We start from the raw sequence: 24,214 nt of genomic DNA, 5'->3' as shown, positions 1-24,214 counted from the left end.
TTAAGTTCTGTGATTTAGTTGAGGGAGTAGCATGAGTCTGTAGAAAAGTAACTTTCAAATAATCTCTAAATAATTTCAGAGTTTCATTTTCATAATATTTATTGTAGTGATTAATAACAGAAGCTCCCAAAGTAACAGAATGATCCTTCATTTCCCCCTTCCCATAGGCATTATTGGAAGAAAATGAGTGAGATCTAAGTCTAAGACAATATGTACTTGAAATTATAAAAAAATTATTTTGATGACACATAAAGAGGCAGATTACACAACCTGCTTTTCATTTTTTAAAGAAAGGAATGTCATACAGGTATATTTATTGGCAGGTTTTTTCATCTGAAAAACAAAGAAAAAAATCATAAAAAAGCTCAAGGGAATCAGCAGCCACATAAATGTGATTGGAGAGTTTAAGACATGAATTTATTCAGGTAAAATAATTATTTGGGAAAGGTATCTGTTCACTGAATTTATTCATCATTAATTTTATTTTATTTATGTATCACTTAATATATAAACACATATATGTGTGTATATATGTCTCTGTGTGTGTGTATATATATATGTATATATATATATACATATATATATATATATATATATATATCAGCAGTATCTGTCCAGTGAACTGTATGTTTAGGTAATTTCATGTCAAGTTCATCAAAAGGATGGACTTCCATAAACCTTAACAACCCTTCAACACCACTGCACATGCAAACTTAAGGGTTCACCATTGTAAGCCATACCTGTGTTCTACCAAAGCTTTGTATATAGTGTCTTATTTTTTCATGTAGGCTTGACACAAAATGTGTTTGCCCCTAGAAATAAATGATGGCATTATAACTACAATAATTTAGTGTAAATCTTTACATTGAACACATGTTCAACATGAGTTGTTCTTTCTTTCTTTTTCTTATTTTAATTTTAGGAAGTTGATTTGTCTTTTGATGTTGTGTTTGCCAGACAAGTACTCAACCACTGGAGTCACTCCACCAATCCTTTCTTGTTTAAGTTACTTTACTCATAGAGTAGCAATTTTTGCACCCAGCCTAAAAAGCAGGGATCATAATTGCATTCCAATATCCCTACCTAGTAGGTTGATATGGGTGATACTTTCCTTCCTAGATTGATTCAGAACTGTGATCCTCTCAAATTCTACCACTTTAGTTAATAATGTGTGATCCAGTTCTGCCTACCTCTAGAAGATATGACAGAAATAAATGATTACAGGAAATTTGAGTTAATCATTGGCTAATATAAATGATTTGATATTAAAATGTAGGGTAAGTTTAAAAGTATAATCACAGTAGTCATACTTTGCTAAGTAAATTTTGTTTCACATTAAGAACACATCTTAACCAGAATTAAGGACTTATTTTGTTGTCTGTCAACTTGTATGTCATTTGGAAAACCTCATGTCTTCCATGTGTGATAAAGGACTTTGAATGATTTGATGTGCTAGCTCACAACTATAATCATGGTTAGCAATCAGAAATAAATAGATCACAATTTGAACATAGCCTAACCAAAAATTTAGGAAGTCCCAATCTCAACAAACTAGTGGATCATGTTGAATCATGCAATTAATCTCAGCATCACAAGAGGCTAATTTCTGCCCAGTACCTGTGTCACTTAGGTAACTGGCTCACTTGGAGGCAGTCACCTCTTCTGATGCAGAAACTGGGCTGAGATTCAGCCAAGAGGAGGGAGGAGACTGCCCCATCTTCCCAGGGTGGAGCTCACAGAATGCAGTGAAAACGTGCTTGCTTTCCTCCTCCAAATAGCTTGAGATGCCATGCTGCTGAGTGTTCATTATTTGATTCCAATGATCTGTGGTAGAGGTGTAAGGAAACATTAAATTAAATTTCATATTCGCCCATTGAGCTACTCTTCCCAGCTTGTGAGTTCAACTCAGCAAGTGTTCATTATTTGAGAGTTGAGAATACTGAGGTAGGGGACAGAGAGAGGTTTAGTGAAAGAAAGGAAAGATTGGTAGAGAGAGGGAGAGATGGGGAGAGAAAAGAAAGGAAAGAAGGAACGAAGGAACGAAGGAAGGAGCAAAGAAGGAAGGAAGGAAGGAAGGAAGAAATGATTGAGAATGAGTGGTTTGGAGTTAGGAATCACATGGCAGAGGTACTACCTGTATTTGGTATTAGGTCTGCCCCAGGCAATGCAGACCCTATGCAGACACCTCCCCACTTCTTGGCTAAGTTTCCACCCTTTATGTGTTACATAGTTATCTGGGACTCTTGGAAGCAGCCACCTCCCCCCATGCAGAGTCACAACCTGATCAGCCTCTGGTCACACTTTCCATCTGACCAGAAGAGAGTCCCAGGCCCTGAGGTCACATCCAGATCCAGTTTGGCCAGACTTTTCATCAACCTGGGCATACCTCATCTCATCCTTGGCCTAGATAAGACTTGGCCCTAGGTTGGGTTGCCAACCCCCCCCTTTTTATTACATGCCTCTCCACCATGTATGGCATGGGCTGGAAAAGTGTCTCAGAGGTAGAGCACTTGCCTTGCATGCATGAGGCCCTGGGTTCGATTCCTCAGCACCACATAAGCAAAAAGAAAAAACGCCGGAAGTGGCACTGTGGCTCAAGTGGTAGAGCTAGCCTTGGGCTGAAGAGCTGAGGGACAGTGCCTAGGCCCAGAGTTCAGGCCCCACAACTGGACTCAAAAATAAATAAATAAAAATAAACTAATTTACCTGACTGAATACCATGTGCTGTTCTCTTCATTGGCTACCTAATGAAACTTACCTAATTAATATACCTTACACTTCAGAGTTTCTAGTTATGAACTCAAGAATATTTTTCTGACACATGTGAGTTCAGTATCTACAAAACATATGTACTAACTCATCATTTAACAGTATAAATCTGCCTGGAATCTTTTTTTTCAATTTTTTTAATTGTGAAACTAATGTACAGAAAAGTTGCCATTACATGAACAAAATAATGAGTACATTTCTTATGAAGCATTGTTGCCTCCTCCTTTGTTTCCTCTTCCCATCTCTTCCCATCTCCCACCTCCCACGCCAAAGTTTTAAAGTTTGTTTTTTGACGTGTTGCAATGAGTCCACCTGTATCCTTATTTAAAGAATTCGTTTTTTCCCTTTCTCTCCACAAAGTGTACCAACATCTGAATCTTTAATAGCAGCCTAATTAACCTTAAAGTTCACTTTGTTTGCTTTGCTTTGTTTGCTTTTTTGCTTAACGTAATCAAAGATTTGCTGGGACAATCTGAAAAGATCTCTGCCTTCATATTTTTTAGTCACCCTGGGCTACAACCTATGTGCTACCAGCTCAGATGATGGGACTTTAAAATTCTGGAAAGCAGATGCACATCATAAGGCCCTATGGCTTTGGGATTTCTCATTCTTTTTTTAAATGTAATTGTTACTCAGGTGTGTACAGTGATTTTACCATTTCACAATAATGTAATGTGTACATTTGTCTTGTAGACAATCCCATCCTTTTCTGAGCTTTCTCCCAGTTTCTGTTTTTTTTGTTGTTGTTTTTGATTTTTTTTGTTTTTGTGCCTGACTTTCAGCTTGAACTCAAGATTGGGTGCTGCCCTGAGTTTTGTAATAAGGCAATCTACCTCTGGAGCCCCAGCTCCCTTTATGGATTTTTGGTTGTTAACTGGAGAGAAGGGTCTTACAGATTTTCTCACTGGAGCTGGCTTTGAACTGTGATCATCAGCCTCCTGAGTAGCTCAGATTATAGGCCTGAGTCCCCAGTGTCCAGCTACTGAAGTGTTGGTTGCATGCTTCCCTGGTTGTGTTACAGTTTTCCTTCACTCTTGGCACTGATACTACATATTTCCTGGCTCAAATCTGAATTGGTAGAACATGCTTGTATTTTGAGGAATGCAGGAATAGGAAACTATATGCCATAGGGACATATTAGCTAATCAAATCATTTGGAACATGGCATAAAGACAAGTAAGTTTATTGCCAGTTGACTGTGTCATGTCTTTACTATTAATTCTGCTTAGCCTGTGGATGATGTTATACATATCCAAATGGCCCCAGGCAGAAAGAAGGTTTCTCATCCTGTTCTAAAAACAAAACAAAACAAAACAAAAAACAACCAAAAAATACTACATATGAGTGCAGCAGTTTCCTCTAATTAGAGACCAGTATGGCCTAGTTTATGAAAAAAAATGTCCTTTGTTCAAGTGCTGCTACTAATTCTAACAACAAATATAATGAAATCTGTAGTAGTCTGTAGAATTGTATACCACAGCTTTCATTTTAGTTCACAAGAAATTCATACATTAGGTGCTGGCAAAATTGGTTAACTACTTGTAGAAAACTAAAGCTAGATCCTTATATATCACCCTGCACCAGAATCAAGTCCAAATAGATCAAAGACCTTGGAGTCAAAGCAGACACTCTGAAACATTACAGGATGGAATAGGAGAAACTCTAGGTCTCCTTGGCACAGGCTGAAATTTTCTTAATAGAGCCCCAGAAGCACAACAAATCAAAGAAAGGTTGGACAAATGGGATTGTGTGAAATTGCAGAGCTTCTGCATGGCAAAGGATATAGCTAGTAAGATCAATAGAAAACCCATGATTTGGGAGAATATCTTCACTAGCCATACAACAAACAAGGGTCTCATATATCAAATATACCTGGAACCCAAAAAATTAAATCCCCAAAAACAAATATTGAAAGAAACAACTGCCCAATAAATAAGTGGGCTAAAGACTTAAAGAGAAACTTCTCTGAAGAGGAACAAGCGTGGCCAATAGACACATGAAGAAATGCTCAACCTCCCTAGCCATAAAAGAAATGAAAATCAAAACAACATTGAGATACCACCTCACCTCAGTTAGAATGGCTATGATCAAGAACTCTAACAACAACAGATGCTGGAGGGGATGTGGACAGAAGGGAACCTTACTCCATTGTTGGGGAGTGTAAACTTTTTCAACCACTTTGTGAAGTGGCATGGAGGTTCCTCAAAAGACTCCACATAGAGCTCCCCTATGACCCAGCAATCCCACTTTTGGGCATTCACACAAATGTTCACAAACAAGACCACACTAAAGCTACCAGCACGACTATATTTATAGCAGCATTATTTACCATAGCTAAGATATGGAGCCAACCCAGATGCCCCTCAGTAGATGAATGGATCAAGAAAATGTGGTTTGTATACACAATAGAATTCTGTTCCTTCATCAGAAAGAATGACATTGCCCCATTTGTTAGGAAATGGAAAGACTTGGAAAAAATTATATTAAGTAATGTAAGCCAGGCACAAAGAAATATAGGTCCCATGGTTTCCCTTATTTGCAATAACTAGTATATGTCTGAGTCAAGCAGAAAAGGTCAGATAATTTGATGTTAGGGAAATAAACCCTAAGATATGTATTAAAATGTTTTTTTTTCTTTCATGCGATTGTTTCTAACACATTTACAAGATTATTTCTTTGTTACTTTATATGTCCTTCCCCCATGGCATAACCCCTGCTTTCATTGTATTTGATGTCGGTATAATTTGTGGAGGGGGAGGGAAAAAAAGAAATCGTTCAAATAGGGATACAGGTGGACCCATTGCAACAATGAGATGTACAAGTCGTTATGTCGAAAATGAACTATACAAATTTGGTGGGAGGGGAGGATTGGGTGAGGGAGCAGAGGGAGGATGGGAAGGGATGGAAGGGGAAACAAAGGAGGAGGCTACAATGCTTGATAACAAATGTACTCATTATCTTGCCCATGTAATTGTAACCCCTTTATACAGTATTTTCACAATAAAAAAAAGAAATTCAGACATTACAATGCTTATTGTTTTTTTTGTCAGTTGTGGGGCTTCAACTCAGGGCCTAGACAATGTCTCTGAGATTCTGAGCTCAAGTTAGTTAGCACTCTACCAATAGAGCCACAAAGCCACTTCTTCTTTTTGAGTAATTAACTGGAGACTAGAGTTTTATGGGGACTTTTCTTCCTGGTCTGGCTTTGAACTGCAATCCTCACATCTCAGCATTGTGAGTAGCTGGGGTTACAGGCATGAGACACTGGCACCTGACTTCAAATAGTCATTTTTAAAATGATGAACTGCTTGTTGCCTCTGGCTCACATATATAATCCTAGCTATCGGTAGGATTACAGGTATGAGAAGCAAACACTAGGTGAGTGTTGTTCATGATGGTTTGTATTAGCATGTTCTAATATTGTTTGTTTCTTATACTACAATGCTCTTATTTTTATTTTCACCTACGTGGGGGTGATAGGTGCTACCAGTGTTGAACCTTCTTTGGTTGAGATGGAGCCATGTGGAAGTTCTTGCCTAGTATGGCATGAAATTGAAGTCCTCCTGCTCTCAGCTCCCCATGGACCAGGGATGATAGATGTATTCCATCACGCATAGCTAGGAGTTGGGGAGCATTGCAGGTAAAACTACACTGGTCTGGAACTGATGTCCCTAATAGCTAGCTTTACAAGCAAAACCTTGTTGTATTCCGTTTCATTTTGAAGAAGTGTAGGTACATACTTAGAGAGTACAATGATAACACACTACATGTTTAATATATAAAATAGTCAATATAATTACCATGTTTATTTCCTAAAACATTGAAGCTAATGTATTTTGGCAACCTGACTCTACTAGTTATTTTGGAATATACCATAAACATGAATACACTGATAATGTGCAGTAGAAGATTGGAAGTTGAGAGAGACAGAGAAAAGTTAGACTATATGTAGTAAATATATATTTACCTATTGCTGTTCTGAAGAACATTATCATATATTCACTGTGACAATACCACCATATATTCACCATGACAATAATTTTCCTGCAGTGTAGAATTTTCCATTTCATAATCTGCCATCATTTATCTTTTTTGCATTCTCCTTATAAGTATGAATGTTTTCCAGTTTATTATAATGTTTTGAAATTATTATATGATGGATTAAAAAATTTGTAGAGTCTACTGAAATTATCTCATTTTGTTTGGTTTTCTAATGCTAAATCATTAAGAACAAGGCTTCCTGAAAGTTATGCTAGCAGACTATATCACTAAATTGTATTCTAATTATATCTTATTATTGTATTTTGATATAGGGCTTTACTATTGCTGTTTTATGATATAGAATTTTGTGAAGCTGGACTAAAACTTGCAACCCCACTGCCTCCAGTTTTATCACCAGGTTCTGGAGGCTCATAGTTAGAACTCTAGCTAATCAGGAGGTTGAGACCTGAGATTTAGTTCAGACAGCCTGAGCAGGAAATTTTATGAGTCTCTCCTCTCCAGTTCACTACAGAAAACTTGCAGTGGAATTGTGGCACAATTGTTAGAGCACTACACTCAAAGTGAATATCATATAGCCCCTGAGTTCAAGTCCTAAAACACACATATGCACAGACACACATTCACACACACACTCCCACACACATCTACACATACAGATTCACAGGCAATGTTGAATCTTAAATTCGTATCTGGAGATTAGACAACAGCCCACTTATTTGTGAAGGTTTTTTCTGATTATTTTGAATGAGGAGGATAGTTCATGGGACACAAATGACAAGACTTTAGTGAGGAATACTTTATAAATGACTAGCTTATAAAAAGAACAGGAGCACAGCTTTAATCTTTAAATATTACATTCCTTCAACTACAGTATTTTAAAATAATAATCATTGAATTATGAAAAGAAAATTCAGCACCTCTTCCCTTCTTCTCCTCCCCTCTATCATAAAATATGAGCAAAGTATCAAGAATAGTCTTTTATCTTACAAGAATGAACACCCATAAAAATGTCTGACTATATGTGTAAGGTTTGTTTTTCAATACTTGTTTGATTTTCCCACCTCTAAGTACTTACCTTTTTCCCACATGACAGCACAGAGGGGCTTCAAGAGCAAACAGAAAATTAGGAAACAAAAACCTAACAATGTCCTAGGAAGTAGATGTCAAAAATACATGCAAGAAACATATGGCAGGCTGAGAGGGCCTGAGGAGCAAAATGATTTGTGCAGGATGAGAAAAATAGTGACAAATAAGGCCTGGATCTGACCTAGAAAGGGTTCCTTGAGGCTGACATCATGCTCGTTCGTAGGCCTAGCTGAGGATGTTGGGATTTGATAATGTCCACATGTGTATAGAATGATGTGGGAGGGGAGATTTCAGCCTCCAGTTTGTCTTTGGCATGGTCTTATGTGAGCAAGCAGCTTAGATCATTGGGCTCTGAGAGATGATACTACCTCCCTCACAATAGAATAGAATATGGAACACTCTGAGCACCACGTAACTATTAACTACAGTCAGCTCAGACCAGCTCAGGTGTCCTGTAGCTCAGGAACAAGAAAGATGTTCCTGTGTTGTTTTCAAAGTTCAAGAGGCTCAGGTCTCGGGCATGAGTGGTGTGAGTGCCTTACTCCATGCTGCAGACATTGGATCAGTGCCAAACCATGAATCCAATGTCTCAGGCCTTTTTACAAGAAGAAACCAATGGAATCACAAGGCAAATCAGTCCAGGTATAACTATGACAGGAAATCTATTTAATCTCATCCTAGCCCATAGTACACCTTTCTTCTTGTGTGCTTTTATACGTGTATACTGAGAAAATATTTACTGTGTACTTTTCAATCCATTCTGTTACTCGTTTTGCAGTGTACTCCAGTTTCTATGTTTCAAAGATCCATTCTTTTTACCACTTCAGTGTGACAATGAGTCAGCCCAAACTCTGAATGTGCCTTATAACATATGGATCCTGGACTCAGGCTTGTTGGAAATGCTGGCAATGGACCTCTTCCCTGCCTATCAGAAAGGTGATCTCTTCTATGTTGGAAATTTCCTCCACCACTATAGAGAGTCGGGGACAATGGAGCAGTTGCTGGATATTCTGTTTTAAAAAAAGTGTTCCTCTTTCAAACCCAGGGCTGATGATTACCTCCCCCAGCCCCGGCAGATTATTGGAATACTTGATACTTCTCTGAGACTGTTTCACTGAGGTCTTATCACAGGAACTTGGCTTGAGACAAAGAAGTGCACTCCCAGCTAATTCCTTAGGACTGGGCTGCCAGAACATTCATTTGCCTCAGAAGCTAGTGGAGCCTTAGCAGTTTACTTGCTGAGAGACTAGGATTAAAGGAATGAGTCAGTGCCACCCAACGTCCATCCTCACCTAGGAAATCACTATCTTGGACACCTTTGAGGGAATATAGACAGAAGCAAGGATTCAACTTGAACTGGAATTTGGGGCCTGAGTTCTTTCCCATTCATTGCACTCTACCATTTGAGCCCCAGGTCCAGGTCTGGCCTTAAGCTGGTTAATTGAAGATAGGTGTCTTTAGAATTTTACAAACTACACTGGATTTAAACTGTGATCCTCAGATCTCACCCTCCTGATTAGTAGGATTACAGGCATGAGCCATTGTGCACTTATTTGGACAGATGCATATAAACATCCTCACAGAATTTCCTTGAAATTGTATAGACACAGCTCGACTTTTTGTCTATCATGTTTACATTGCCATTTGGGACTTAGCCAGTCGCATGTGTGTTCTGTTAGTTCAGAAAAGGAGAAGCATAGAGTTAGCCTCCTTCTCTCCTCCCATTAGTATAGATCCTTCTACCATAGCTGGGAGGAAGATGAACAAGATGAAGAAATAAGTGGATGTTGGCACAAAGGTAAGTTCTGTCCTTGAAAACTGGGTATCTTTGAGGTTTCTGAATCAAAGTCAACTTTCTTCTTTGCACACAAGTTGTGATTTTCACCAAGGGGTTGAGGCTTGGCACTTCAGTAGATAGCAGATTACACAGTTGTGGATGTGGTTGTGGTTTTGGACTCTCATGGATGACAAGGAGGACTGTGTATAACATGTCAGATTCAGTGGGGAAACAACTTTCTCCTCCTATCACATAGGGAATTTTAGAGGATTGTATTTGAGAAATTCCTAGAAGTGGGTTGTGAGGAACATCTGCTTGCAGGAGTCTCTTCCCACTTCCCAACATGCACATCCTGCCAGAAAAATGCTTTAGTACAAGGCTCAGGATGGGGAGGGCGGCTCTCATTTTCCTTGTCACCAATATGCCCACAGCATATTCCATCTTCCCTATGAGGATGGTCCTCTACCCTGATGATTTCTATGACCAAAAGAACCATGACACCCTGAAAGAATTTACACAGTATGTTAAGCTCAGCATGCCCTCTTCACACTTGCTCTTCTGCGTATATATTCTTCTGGAGCTTACAAATTCAGATGGAGGAACGCATGACCCATGAGACCAAGAAAAAGAGGAAGAAGTCCTTGTTTAGATGCCTTAGAGCTAGTGAGTAGGGATGGAACCTGAGTCTCTAGGGATGTGAGTGATTGGCCAATAGCCCTTAGTACACCCCAGCTTGGCAAAATATCCTTTTATGGATATTCTTTGCCAGGTAATATCTTTTCTCCTTTTGAAAGAACTTAGAAGCACCCACTCATTAGAAACTCACTAACTTCTCATCAGTGTTCAGTCCATACTCAAGTTCTACAGCTTCCCCCATTAGATCCTCATGAAAGATTATTCACACCTTAACTTCTATAGTTCTAAGACTCCCATACCTATTTCCATGCTCAGGTTTACATCACCGTAGAGCAGCTCCTGCAGAACTCCAGATAAAGAACCCATCAATGATGTCATCTATGTTGACTGATAGAGATCGGAAGCCATCACTGATCTCCAGAAATCATATGAACATAGAGGGTTTTTTTTTTTAATTTGTAGGAAGGCTCAAGCAGGTTTTGAGTCCTCTGGACACCCTACTGGTTCTGAACCCCACATGTGATGCAGGTGCACCTGCATATATTACCAAGGAAGAACATGATCCAGAATGACTTCCATTGATATTCACAGTCCACCTAGATGGGCTCCAAACCAGTCAAAAAGACACATCTTGGTGTGCAGGATAAGATGTGTGCTAATGGAAAATTACCCCAGTCTATGTTCAGGAAAACCATTAAGTGAGGTCCAAAATCTAGATTCAGTTGAGGAAAGGGAATCTTTCCTCACAGAATACCCAGACCAATCTGTCCTCCTGCAGGGGATCCAATTTTCAATTGAGAAATTAGAATCTGTCCCTCCCTGGACTCAGGAAGAAAATCCTGTCTTTAATGAGGAAGTAAACCACTTTGAGGACCCTGGGGCAGAATTTTTGCCTGAAGGCAACTTAGAGGCCAATCTGGATTTAGAAATTCCCTTCCCCCTTCCTGGGAAAATATTTTTCTTTTTGTTTTGATTGTTGTAAAATGTTCATTCTATTTATTTTTCTAACTTTCTTTAAATGTCAATGCTTTTGATATATCCTAGATTCATGAATCTTAAATATGTTTCTTTTTAAGCCTTGTGCATATGTGTTCTGCATATGAAGCATTGTGCATATGTGTTCTGTTGGGTGGAAAACACAGAGTGACAGGGGGCTTTACTGCATATAAAGGGAACTGTTAAATGCACAGGGAGCAGCAAAGAAGCCAGGCCATGCCTGCATGGGGTGATAAGGTGGCTACAAAAGGTCTAGGACAGCAGATCAGATGTCCTAAAAATCTATTCTGTCAAGTGGGACAAATGCCACAATACGTATACTGGTGTGTGGGACCCTCTTCCAACAGTGAGTTCAAATCTGTATACATCTTCACTGTGCTTTGGGTAAACATGGAAGAAAAATTTGACTCCAGTAATATAAAAAAATCTACTTAGAGCTGAAAATATTTGACATAATATATAGAAAATATATATACTAGCAAATAAAAGCCATCATCAATAAAAGAAAGAAAGCTTACATAGATGAACCAACACAAAATCAGGAATAAAAATAACACAAATCAGTTATATGTAAACATATGTTATATCTTTATGTTATATATAGTATATTGTATAATATATAAGATTGAATATGATTTTTCAAACTACAAAGGCATTTAAATTTTTAGTCTTGAATATTTATTTCACAAAACATTAGTGTAAAATATTATTGGGGAAAGTAGTGATATAATTTGATTATAATTATATGAATATATATTTGTGTGTTTCTAGATCTAACACTGATTATAAATAGATGAACAAACATACATATATTTGTATATATCTGTCTAGGAAGTGAATATAATGAAACTGACTACAACATGTATAAAAAAGCAGCTATAAGTTGAGTCCATGAGACTCAATCCTGTAATCCTAGTGATGTGGGAAGCTGGGTTCTGAGTTTTAGTCTCTCTTACCCCCATTGCCTTAGATTTTCAGAGGAGATCACAGTGGATCACACTCTTCGACCCCAGAGGAAAGTCAGTAGAAATCAGGACAAGCCTCTTATCTTATGACAGTCTACTCAGGTCCTGTACCAAGATGGCCATCTGTAAAACATCAGATGGAAAGTTGGCATTCCCTCCAAAAGGGTCTAAAAAGAGCCTTCTGAACTATAGTCTCTGACAATACTGAATTAAACCTTATTTCCCTTCCCAAGCTGCAAACACATGGAAATATAGCAAGGGCTCAAGAGAGATGGACAAAGGCATACAAATACATAAAATTATATACTCTGTTTCAGTAATTCAGTGACAAATCATCAAAGCATGTCTTGAAATTTTCTTTTTTTTAAAGGAAATGGAAACATACTCTGAATGTATCAGGAGCTGGGTGACGATTTGGTTGCTGAATTGGTGAATGCACTTCTGGGCAAAGGAGAAACATATATTGGGGAAATTGTGTGGGGGTGGGTGTCCTCACACATATACCCAAAACAATGGCCATTACTTCTATGATGTCACAACCACCTTTGCCATAGCAACAAATAGGTGTCAGGCACTGGTTTTGCCCTGAAGTGGATTCAACACCACCAAAAAGCACAAAGAATGAGAGGGAATGACTACTAGCCACCACACTTCAGCTTGAAGAGCTGTCCTAAAGAGAATCTAGGATAAATTGAGCTGGAGAAGGTTGATTTCCATGTAAGGCTCCTGAGCACTACAGACTGGGCACTATTACAGGTGTTGGAGAAACAGAAGTGAATGTGGCTCTTTCCTCACTAATTTCATGCTGAAAAGAAAACCAGAAATCATAATGATAATTTCTATAAATCAGAGACATGACATTGGTGATTTTGTAGCAACAACTTCACAGTGGGGATGGGAGGAGACATTCCTGAACAAGAGATAGTTGATATGAGAGCCATCATCTAGGCAATTATTTAGGAGCAGGTACTCTAGGCAGTAAGAACAGCAAGTACATCCCCCATTGATGGGAATTAACCTGACTTGCTTCAGAAAAGGAAAACAACACTGAAGTAAGAATGGAAAGGTACAATGAAGAAAAAGAGGTCAGAAATGAAAATAGGAAAAAATTAGATAGATATTGGATGCTGCAGATTACAAGATGAAAATGTCTGATTTTAGTATAAATCTGACATGATCCACTGGAACCAAAGTGCTAAAATAGTAGTCAGACACATCTGATTCACCAAAAGAATACTTCTAAAATGTGATTCCAGCTGGGCTCCAGTGGCTCACAACCTGAAACCTACTTACTCAGGAGGCTGATATCTGAGGATCAGTTTTAAGGAAGCCAAAAGAGGAAATTGGGTAAGGCTGATCTCCAATTAATCACCAAAAATATGGATATGAAACTGTGGTTCAACTGGTAGAGCACTAGCCTTGAGGAAAAAACAAAGGGACAGCACCTAGGCCTTAGGTCCAAATCCCAGGACATCACAAAGAAGCCAACAAATAAAATTTGGCGCTCAGTCATTCATCACTTAGTATTTTAGTTCAATATATTTGGTATGAGCATTGGAATTATATCCTTACTAAATGCTCTCCCCAACATTTTGCTTCATTAGCAGCTTTCAAAGCCCTGGCATCACCAGTGTCTCCTCCTAGTTAGCATAGCAGTCTACCACTGGAAATTTGAAGATATATTTTATTAATCATAAGAATTCTGATCATCTTTCCACATACATCAAATGAGTAGTAGCCACATTCCACTATTCTGATTGTCTTTAATACTCCTTTGACTTAAGCATTAAGGCTTAAAAATTCTAGAGTGGTTATCAAATTAATTCAATAGTCACCATTCTTCCACCCAATCTTGTAACATATTTTTATAAAAGGAGAGACTATATGAAAGTGTGTACATGATAACTTCTAAGTGTAATACTCTCAAGAAGTAGGGTTTTACAGAAACATCCAGATTGCTTTGCCAAAGCAAAGGATAAGAGATTAATTAAGGTACCGCAGAAGAAAAATGCTATTGGCTTTAGAACAAATTCATTTGCCTAGAACTGAAGAAATGAGTTTCAGAAATGCCAGAGGCAAAGGTATTATTCAAATCACCTTATTATGAGGTACAAGCAGCCTGTCTAGATCAACCTTCCAGGAAAAAAACAATGAATGAAAAGGAATTAATGCTTCTAAAACAAGCCAGTTGGTGGTGGTTCATGCTTGTTATCCTAGCTACTTAGAATTCTAAGATAAAAGGATCTCAAATCAAAGCCTGGCCAGGAAGAAAACCTTCCTCTCTGCAACCAGCAGCCAGGAAGCATTAGCTATGTATGAAGCCCAGCTAGATGGCCTCAGACAACAGACATCCAGACACACAAGACCACCCCATCTGAAATATTATCAAATACATTCACATAATATCTCCTGTTTGGGAGATAATGTTTAAAATATGTATCAAAAACAGTTCAAAAAGGCAGTTAATAAAGGTCAAGTGAAAGTGGAAATTTGTACTCACACACTGAAATGTAAGTTACTGCCAGAATGTTGTTAATAGGGCTAGAGGCCCATTTGGTAACTTATCCACTCAACCATCTTTCCTCACCTCTTGTCAGTCAGCCTGAACAGAGATTTTTGACTGCAAGGAATATGTGTGAGCATGTAGCTTGTAACATTAATAATGAAAAGGTAGGCATTGGAAGCTCAGTCCTGTAAAACCAGCTACTCAGAACCTTGAGATACGAGGAACTCAGTTAAAGCCAACTGAACAAAAATGATTTTTACCTCCAATTAAACAGTAAATGCAGAAAGCTGAGTTGTGCTTCAAATGTTAGAGTTCTAGCATCACATACAAAAGCTAAGTGACAGTACCTAGGTCCTGAATTCAAGCCCCAGTACTGGCTCTCATACACAAAATAATCATTACAACACCACAGTATATGCAAATGTTAGCAAGGGATGTAGATGAATGAGATGATGACATCATTTACCTCACCTTTAGTCTCAAGCATTCTGTACAGTGTAGTTCAGTCTGTGAAAAGCCCCAGGTGAAATCTTTCCTCAAAATCAGCAGATACATCCTCATTTCCCTCTGCACATTTATATTATGTACACACACACACACACACACACACACACACACAGGCTATATTTTTCTAAATAAGTTTGAAATACATAACCTTACACACATGCTTCAGTATTATGTGCCCTTGTTTAGGTATCATAGGGAGCACAATGTATCCAGCGTCTGGCTCATTCTTGTAATCTTAGCTGCTCATGAGGGTGGGATCTGAGGATCACAGTTTGATGCCAACCTAAACTAATAAATCCTCAAAATTCTTATCTTTAATTAAGCAGAAAAGGCCAGAAGTGGATGTGTGGTTTTGAGTGGCACAGTGACAGCATTGAGTTAAACAATCTAAACTAGAGTTCCAGACCCTCATTTCAAGCCTGAGTACAAGCCCACTAGCACTCCAAAAGCCACCCCCCAAATACCAAACCAAAAATATGACAGAATATTTTGTAAATTTTGAAGCAAAATCCAATGAGGCAACATAGTTGCTAGTTTGTTGAAGATCTGGTGGGGAAACCCCAAATTCAACATGTGTTAAAATAACATAAAGAACAAGCAACCAAATAAAATTTTCCACTAAAGAAACTTCCTTAGTATTCACTGGGACCCCTGACAAAGAGATTTTTTTCTATGCTTTTTGAAAATCAGTGTTTTTTTCAGTAAGGTAATTAGTATAAACCTTTGCTGTAAATTATAGGAGTCATTGAATGCTCCAAGTGAAGTAAATGTACAACAAAAAGCACACATTATTACAAGTTTCTATGTCTCTGTTGGGACACTAGAAACCTGTAATAGTGTGGCCTCTCGGAAAGAGACGGGGAATGCTCACCATCACTGGTCATAAAAGAAATGCAAATCAAAACCAAAACCATATTTAGATTCCACTCAATCCAGTTAGAATGCCTATTATCAAGAGAACAAATAACAGATGCTGGGGTGGATGTGGCTAAATAAGAACACTACTACACTGATGGTAGGAATGTAAACTGGTTCAACCACTCGAGAAAGCACTATGGAGGTTCCTCAAAAGACTAAACATAGAACTTCCCTAAGATCCAACAACTCCACTCCTCCGCATTTATCCAAATGATCTCAAACTAGGGTATAATAAGCTACCATCAAAACTATGTTCATTACAGCATTGTTACACATAGCTAAGATATAGAGACAACCCATTTGCCCCTCAACAGATGAATGGATCAAGGAAATGTGGTGTATTTACTCAATGGAATTTTATGATTCTATCAGAAAGAATGACATCGTCCCTTTTGTAAAAAAATGAAAAGATGGAAAAAAAATCATACTATGTTAATCAAGCCAAGCCCAAAGAAACAAGAGCTCTATGATTTCCCTCATTTGCAATGATTAACATTAGCCTGTTACTCCTGAAAGTGGATCATAATAGCTCAGGAGTTATGAATATATATGACCAGAGAAAATGATGCTAACTGAAATGAACACCAAGACATAGAAACAACAGGTCTTCTTTTGTTTAGTTGTCAAGCTTGATGTAGCCAATGTACTGCAGCTAGTTCTTTCTTCTTACTTTATGTCATTTTTCTTTTCCTATTGGTTTTATCCATGGCAATTCCAGTCTTTGATTCTGGCACCCTGCATCCTGTATATGCATTTATCTGATTGGGGGAAGGTAAGGGAAATAACAAAATGCTGAAAGAAGTACAAAAGGTGATCCATTGCAACCATGATACTCGCAGGACATTATGGCAGAAATTAACTTTACAATGTAATGGGGGTGGGAAGGAGTGGAGGGAAGGGACAGAGGGAGAAAACCACTGAATGGGTAACAATGTTCAATGAGAAATGTAACTTACTCATGTAAATGTAACCCCTCTGTACAGCATCTTTATAATAAAATAGATTTTTAAAATATAAAAAGTAAATTTTTTTCATGAAATCTCAAGCTGATACCAATGGAACTTCTGAGTTTGTGTCAAAGAGTTTTTTAGGACTTTCAAGAAGCTAGTACTGAGTACATACAACCACAATTAAGTGATAATGAGAAAAGTAGAGCTTTTTATTGTATTATATGAATAAAGGAAAATTTCTTTTCATTTCTGTAAACATAGAATTCGTGTTTCTGATCTTCATTGTTCCCAAGTTAGACCAATCTCTTGTTACTAGCTTTCTTTGGTATATATAGCTAGGACATGTAATCTGAGATATAAGAATTATTCTTTGTGCCGGGCGCCGGTGGCTCACGCCTGTAATCCTAGCTACTCAGGAGGCTGAGATCTGAGAATCGCGGTTCAAAGCCAGCCCGGGCAGGAAAGACCGTGAGACTCCTATCTCCAATAAAACCACTAGAAAACCGGAAGTGGCGCTGTAGCTCAAGTGGTAGAGCGCTTGCCTTGAGCTGAAGAGCTGAGGGACAGCGCCCAAGCCCAGAGTTCAAGCCCCATGACCGACAAAAAAAAAAAAAAGATTAAAAAAAAAAAAAAGAATTATTCTTTGTTTAATTTGGAGGCACTCCTCCCTGGGCAAGAAGTTAGTCTGGAGGACCCCTGAAACCTGCTGTGGTTTCTCTCACACAGCTCACTGAGGAACTTAGGAGTTTGAAAAAGTGACTACTAATTAAGTGACTCTTACTAATAAGAATTACTGGTAGGATTTGAAAACATATTTGGGTAATAAATAGACTAGAAAAAATGTTAAGTTTGCTATTTTTATCACTATATTTCCTTTTGTCTAAGTATAAAATCCAGACTTACCCTAAGGACCTAGAATAAGCAAAATGGCTTATAGAGCTAAGATCATTTTTTTCCACAGAAGATGACAGCAGAAGAAGAAATACAGGTCCACAACTGGCACAAGGAAGAGAGAGTTTGATGTCTCCTTAATTCTTAGGATCGAATATTCAAGGAAGAACTCTCTGATGACAGCTTAAGGACCTCACATTTCCTGTGTAGTTCCATCATAGGAAGCAGTAGGTGCCAAGCCTGACTGGTGCCCTTGGCTGTGTCCTGAGAACCTCCAGCAGGGCTCTGTCATGGTCACTGGAGAGGCAGGATTGCACTCTAAGAGGACCTACAGGAGGTGGTAACAAGGCCTGTGTCAAGGTTTTGCCAGATCTAGATGATTTATAACAGGCACTACTGTCTTCTGGCTAAGAATGTGGATATATCATTGAGGTCCTACACACAAATATATCACAAGTGTTAGCTTGCACCTTTTCCTTATGAAAGCCAGCAAAAGGTCATTAATGCCCTCTGGACATATTCTTATCAATATTTAGTAGGTAATAATCTATAAAATCAAGTTCATTATGAGGAAAAAGCCCAGATGAAAACCAAATTGCAGAAGCATTTACAAAAAATGTTTTTCTGTACATATCAAATGTGACAAAGTTTTAAAAGTTAATGAAGCTGGGAAAGTTAAATGGATTTCTTTTTTTACTATGGTTGCAACTGTCTTTTACATTTCAACTACTTAACAAAAAAAAAGGTAGGCCAAGCATTACCAGTGGCTCACATCTGTAACTCTAGCTATTTATAATGCTGAGATCTGAGGAAGTGGATTATAGCTAGAACAGGTAGGAAAAATCTGTGAAATTTTCATCTCCAATTAACCATTCAAAATCAAGAAGTGAAAGTTTGGTTCAAGTCATAGACAATTATCCTTGAGTTAAAAAGCTAAAGGTCAGCTCCCTGAGTTCAAGCCCCAGTATGCATACACACACACACACACACACACACACACACACACACACACACACACACACACATTTTATCTCAAAAATAACCAGTGACCAGGAAACAGAAACAAGATATTTTTCTTTATTTTATTTCATTTTTGTCATGTTTCTTCATTTATCTCTCTTTGCGAAGTTAAAGGGGCATTCAAAAGGAGAGACAAATGATGAACATGTGCAACAGTGATATTCAATTGGTACTATGCTGAAAATGACCTATGCAATTTGTTTGTGGGGAAGGATGGGAAAACTGGAAGAGATGAAGGGAAAAGTTAACATTGTCCAAAAAGAAATGCACTCAGGGAAGTAGAACTGTGGCTCGATATGAATGCCATTCTTCAGCAAAAGAACTCAGAGACAGTATTCAGGCTCTGGGTCCAAGTCTTATTACTGACTGAAACAAAAACAAAGACAAAAGAAATGTAGTCATTGATACGCATATGTAACTATTCCCTCTAGATCTCAAGGAGGAGGAGGAGAAGGAGGAGGAGGAGGAGGAGGAGGAGGAGGAGGAGGAGGAGGAGGAGGAGGAGGAGGAGGAGGAGGAGGAGGAGGAGGAGGAGGAGGAGGAGGAGGAGGAGGAGGAGGAGGAGGAGGAGGAGGAGGTGGTGGTTAATAAAACCAAACCAGTGAGAGAGAGAAATTGAGAGAGCAAGGGAAGGGGTGACATTTTAAAAAAGAAATATAATCAGAACTGACTTAGATGACTATAACCTCTGTGTAACTCACCTTTGTAATAATACTACAAAAAATAAAACAGAAATAGAATGCTGGAGGCATAACTCAAATGGAAGACCTGACTAATATGTATGTGATACCAAGTTCAAACCCCATTATCAATTTCCCCTTCAAAAATGGCTCTTCTCATCACTTGTGCTTTCCCTAGCTTATGAAAGGGGATGCAAACAGTTAAAGAGAGAGAAAGGTAATTTGTCAGGCATAGAACTGTACTTGCAATGAGCAGTACTTGCTAGAACACATGTTGACTAGAACACATGATGACTCCGTGTTTTCTGAAATAAACAGACCTAGTTGAGCTTGAATACAGGCTCCACTGTATACTAGATGGGGACTCAAACTTAACCTAACTCTCTGGAGCTCAAATTCTTCATAGGTAAAGTGAGCATAACAATATGTATCTCACGGGATTATGAGATCTGGATGTCATCAAACATGGAGTGGGTTTTATCTTAGGTGTGTGTGCAACACTCAAGCACTGCTGGAAGGAGTATAAACTGGCATAATGTTTACTATATTACTTAACAGTAATACAACAATTACTACAGACTCATACCTGTAATCTTACTTACAAAAGAGGCTGAGAAAGAGGATCAAGGTTCTAAGCCTGAACAGGAAACTGGATCAGACTCATCTCCAATGACTTCTAAAAAAGCTTGAGGTGGAGTTTGGTCCAAGTGGTAGAGTGCTAGACTTGAGCATAAACCTCAGGAACAGTGCCCAGGTCCTGAGTTCAAGCCTAGGTCCAGCAAACCCCCCCCCACACACACACTACATTTTGTATGTTCCTATCACCCCACTTAACAATACTTTCCCTCTTCCAAGCTCAACAGTTGTTGTTTTGTTTTAAAAGGGACTTACTCTGTAGCTCAGGCTTCTCTTAAGCTTACAATCCTCCTGGGTGCTGGGATTACAGGCATGTCTACCATAATTGGCTTCACTCAGTAACTCTATTTATAACATTTTCTGCAAGAAATTCATTCATGCTCATGATGATATGTGGCTTAAAGCTGTTCACATTAATATTCTACTGTACAAAATGTAAATAATATAGCTGGACATGGTACTATGCTACCACATGGTAATGCCAATCATTACTCAGAAACCTGACAGGAGAATTAGGAATTGAAGAAAGCCTGGTCTACACTGCAGAACCTTGTCTCCAAAGGAAAGAAATTCTATAAGTATTAATCTGCTATGAAACATACAATATGTTAAATTCATATAATGGAACAAATAGATCATTGTTAATGAAAATAAAATCTTGGAAGAAATTTTAAATACATACATATGCATATATGTTTAAATTTGAAGAAATAAAATTTCAAGTGGTATTATCTGCATCTTTCAGTCTGTCACTATCTATTTACTGACACATTGATTTCTGTTTAGTCTTCACAAAACAGTTCTCTCACATAAGTACCAAAGAAATGAAAAAGAAAAAGTACAAAAAATGCATTATCATAAATACAAATGTAAATTAATCCCTACCATAATAATTTGGAAAACATGCATTAAGTTAATGGCATTGAATACTGCTCAAGAAGGGGAGTCTAGGAGAATGTACATTGTGTGTGTGTGTGTGTGTGTGTGTGTGTGTGCGTGTGTGTGTGTGTATGTGCTCCATGAGTAAGTAAGTGAGTCTGAAGTAGACCAATTATACTTGGTTAGTCTTTTTGCTCAAAGCTGACACTCTACCACTTGAGCCACATCTCCACTTCTGGATTTTGGTTTCTGAATTGGAGAAATATCTCAGATTTTTCTGCATGGGCTGCTTTAAACCAAGATACTCAGTTTTTGACCTCTAACGTAGCTAGGTTTTAAAACATGAACCACTAGTGGACAGCAACTATGTTAACATTTTTGCATATTTGAATAAATTTTAAAGTAAGACATATATGTTACATATGAGAGTGGTGGGAAATAGTAATTAATGTTTAACAGAATTTAAAGCATACAAAGCTGAGAATGGTAAGTCGCTGAGAATAGGATGGAATATATTAAACTTACCTATGACAGTTTTCAGTCTGTGCACAGAAATGATTGCATTGTTGGAGGCCAAGGCCATCAGATAGCTGAGTTCCAGGTGGCTGCTATGCTCATGAGGCCAGCTAGTGCTATTCACAAGAATGTGATGTTATTGGATGGCAGGGATCAGCTTCAAGTTCGGAACCTGGAATATTTCTATTAATCTAGAAGGGGAAATATACCAGGACCCAATGACTGGGAATGTGGTTAGTGGTAGAGTGCTGGCCTCGCATGCATGAAGCACTTGATTTGATTCCTCAGTATGAGGTAAGCAGAAAAACTGGAAGTGGTGCTGTGGTTCAATTGGTAATGTACTAACCTTGAACAAAATAAACTCAGGGAGAGTGCCCAGGCCCTGATTTCAAGCCCCAGCACTGGAAAAAAAATTTTTTTTAAGTGCAAAATGCTGTTTGTTGAAATAAATATGCTGAATAATTCTTTTTACTCACTAGAAAATTGTGCTGTTGAGAATTCAAAATGAACTTTGTTAGGAAAAAGCAAATTAATGAAATATTATCTGGCATTGGACAGGACATAGTGAGGTCTAAAAATGATTGCTGCCTATGGTTACTTGATACAACTAACGTTACAAATATACTTGCCAGATTGTAATTGTTTAAGTATAGAATCGTGGGTTTTTTCTTTTCAAAATAGTTTTACTGCCGGGCCCCAGTGGCTCAAACTTGTAATCCTAGCTACTAAGGAGGCTGAGAACTGAGGGTCTCTATTCAAAGCCAGCCTGGGCAAGAAAGTCTGTGAGACCCTTATCTCCAACTAAAGGTTCTTCACAAAATGTGAAGTGGCACTGTTTCTCAAGTAGTAGAGTGCTAGCCTTGAGCTGAAATGCTGAGGGACAACGCCCAGACCCAGAATTCAAGCTCCACAACTGACAAAAAATAATAATAGCAATAATATTAATTTTGTTACAATTAAGGTATTATAAAGGCTGCCATTACAAATTTTGTTTATTTGCTCAAAGAAACACATATCCATCTTCATTGCCAACAGCCAGGATTTGGCCATTTGCTTTCCAGCTGATCTCTGTGTGTAGAGGCAATGCCTAATACAACGCAATACAAACCAGTTCTGACTTTAATTTTTCTCTGCACATCTTAAAAATCAATGCTGACAATATGAAATAAAACATCCCTAAGTTTAAAACATTCTTCTAGACAAGTTAATGAGATCCTAAGAACAAGTATTTTAACAATAATTTCAGAGAACTTAAACTCACAACTTGGGTTCTGTATCTGAAATTTATTACTTGAGGCTAGTGCTGCCACTTTGAGCCACAATGCCACTTCCAGTTTTCTCATGTTTAATTGAATAGAAAAGTCTCACCAACTTTCCTCTCCAACCTGGCTTTGAACTAGGATCTAGAGACCTTAGCCCTCGGAGTATCTAGGATTATAGGCATGAACCCCTGGCACCTGGCTAGAATAATTGCTCACCTGAGACAGAAGCCAGTTAGTATTAAATGCCAATCATGTTTAACTTTGTAAAATAAAGTTAACTGAAATGCCTTATAGTAGAAATAAGAAATAAAATGTGTCTGTGGGTTACAAAGTTCTTAACAAAAGTTTCATATATTCCTTGTTTTTTTTATCTTCCAAAATTGTGTGCTTTCCAGAATCATACCTTATCTTTCCTTGCTGATTTCTTTATTTTATTTCATACATGGCCACAGGTTCTTCAACTATCATTTATTTATTGAAGAGCTTGCACATATGTATTCAGTCCAAACTCCTTGTAAGCATCTCTCATCCATATATTCAACTGCCATAAAAACTTGTGAAACACTAATCATCTCTTTCCATTACTGGATATTAATGTGTAAGTAAAATTTAGGAAAATAAAGAATAACATCAATAAATATAACATGATTTTGATAGTAATTCTAAACATAAATTCAATGTTGATTATTTTCTGAGCAACTTAATAAAAACCTCAAGAAAAAGAAATCAACTTTTTTGAGTGCTGATATTGTGGTTTAAATTCAATACATTACCTTCTCACTTAAGCTTTTTCCCTAAAAGGTGGTGCTCAATAATTGAACCATAGCTCCCCTTCCAATTTTCTCTGGGGGATTATATAGAGATAAGAATATCATGGAACCATTTGTGTCCCTCTCTTGGGGTTCATTTCACTTAACATCATCTTATATGGTCATATGATATCATGTACTAATATACTCGTTACTGCAAGTAAGGGAAACTACGGGTATAGTTATATATATATACATATATATATTATAGATATACATATACATATACATATATACATATATAAATATATACAATGTGATACATACACACCCACACACACACACACACACACACACACACACACACACACACACACACACACACACACACACGACATTTTCTCTTTTTATTGGGAAAATACCGTACAGAGGGTTTGCAATTACATGGACAATGTAATGATTATATTTC

General features: G+C 37.9%; 1 long non-coding RNA gene across 1 annotated transcript; it reads right to left on the bottom strand.

Annotated features, from left to right (window-relative positions):
* Window positions 1-298: 298 nt before the first annotated feature.
* Window positions 299-8,101, bottom strand: LOC138837191 (uncharacterized). The gene is made up of 3 exons (XR_011375224.1): window positions 7,847-8,101; window positions 1,618-1,824; window positions 299-333 (listed from the first exon to the last, which is right to left on the bottom strand). It is a non-coding gene; the product is annotated as an uncharacterized lncRNA (long non-coding RNA).
* Between the last annotated feature and the right edge of the window lie 16,113 nt (window positions 8,102-24,214).

The sequence above is a fragment of the Dipodomys merriami genome, unplaced genomic scaffold (assembly GCF_024711535.1).
Source record: "Dipodomys merriami isolate MVZ:Mamm:240054 unplaced genomic scaffold, mDipMer1.0.p SCAF_266, whole genome shotgun sequence".
Classification (NCBI taxonomy): Eukaryota; Metazoa; Chordata; class Mammalia; order Rodentia; family Heteromyidae; genus Dipodomys; species Dipodomys merriami.
Note: the sequence above shows the minus strand (reverse complement) of the source record. Positions and strands in the feature narration are given on the sequence as shown.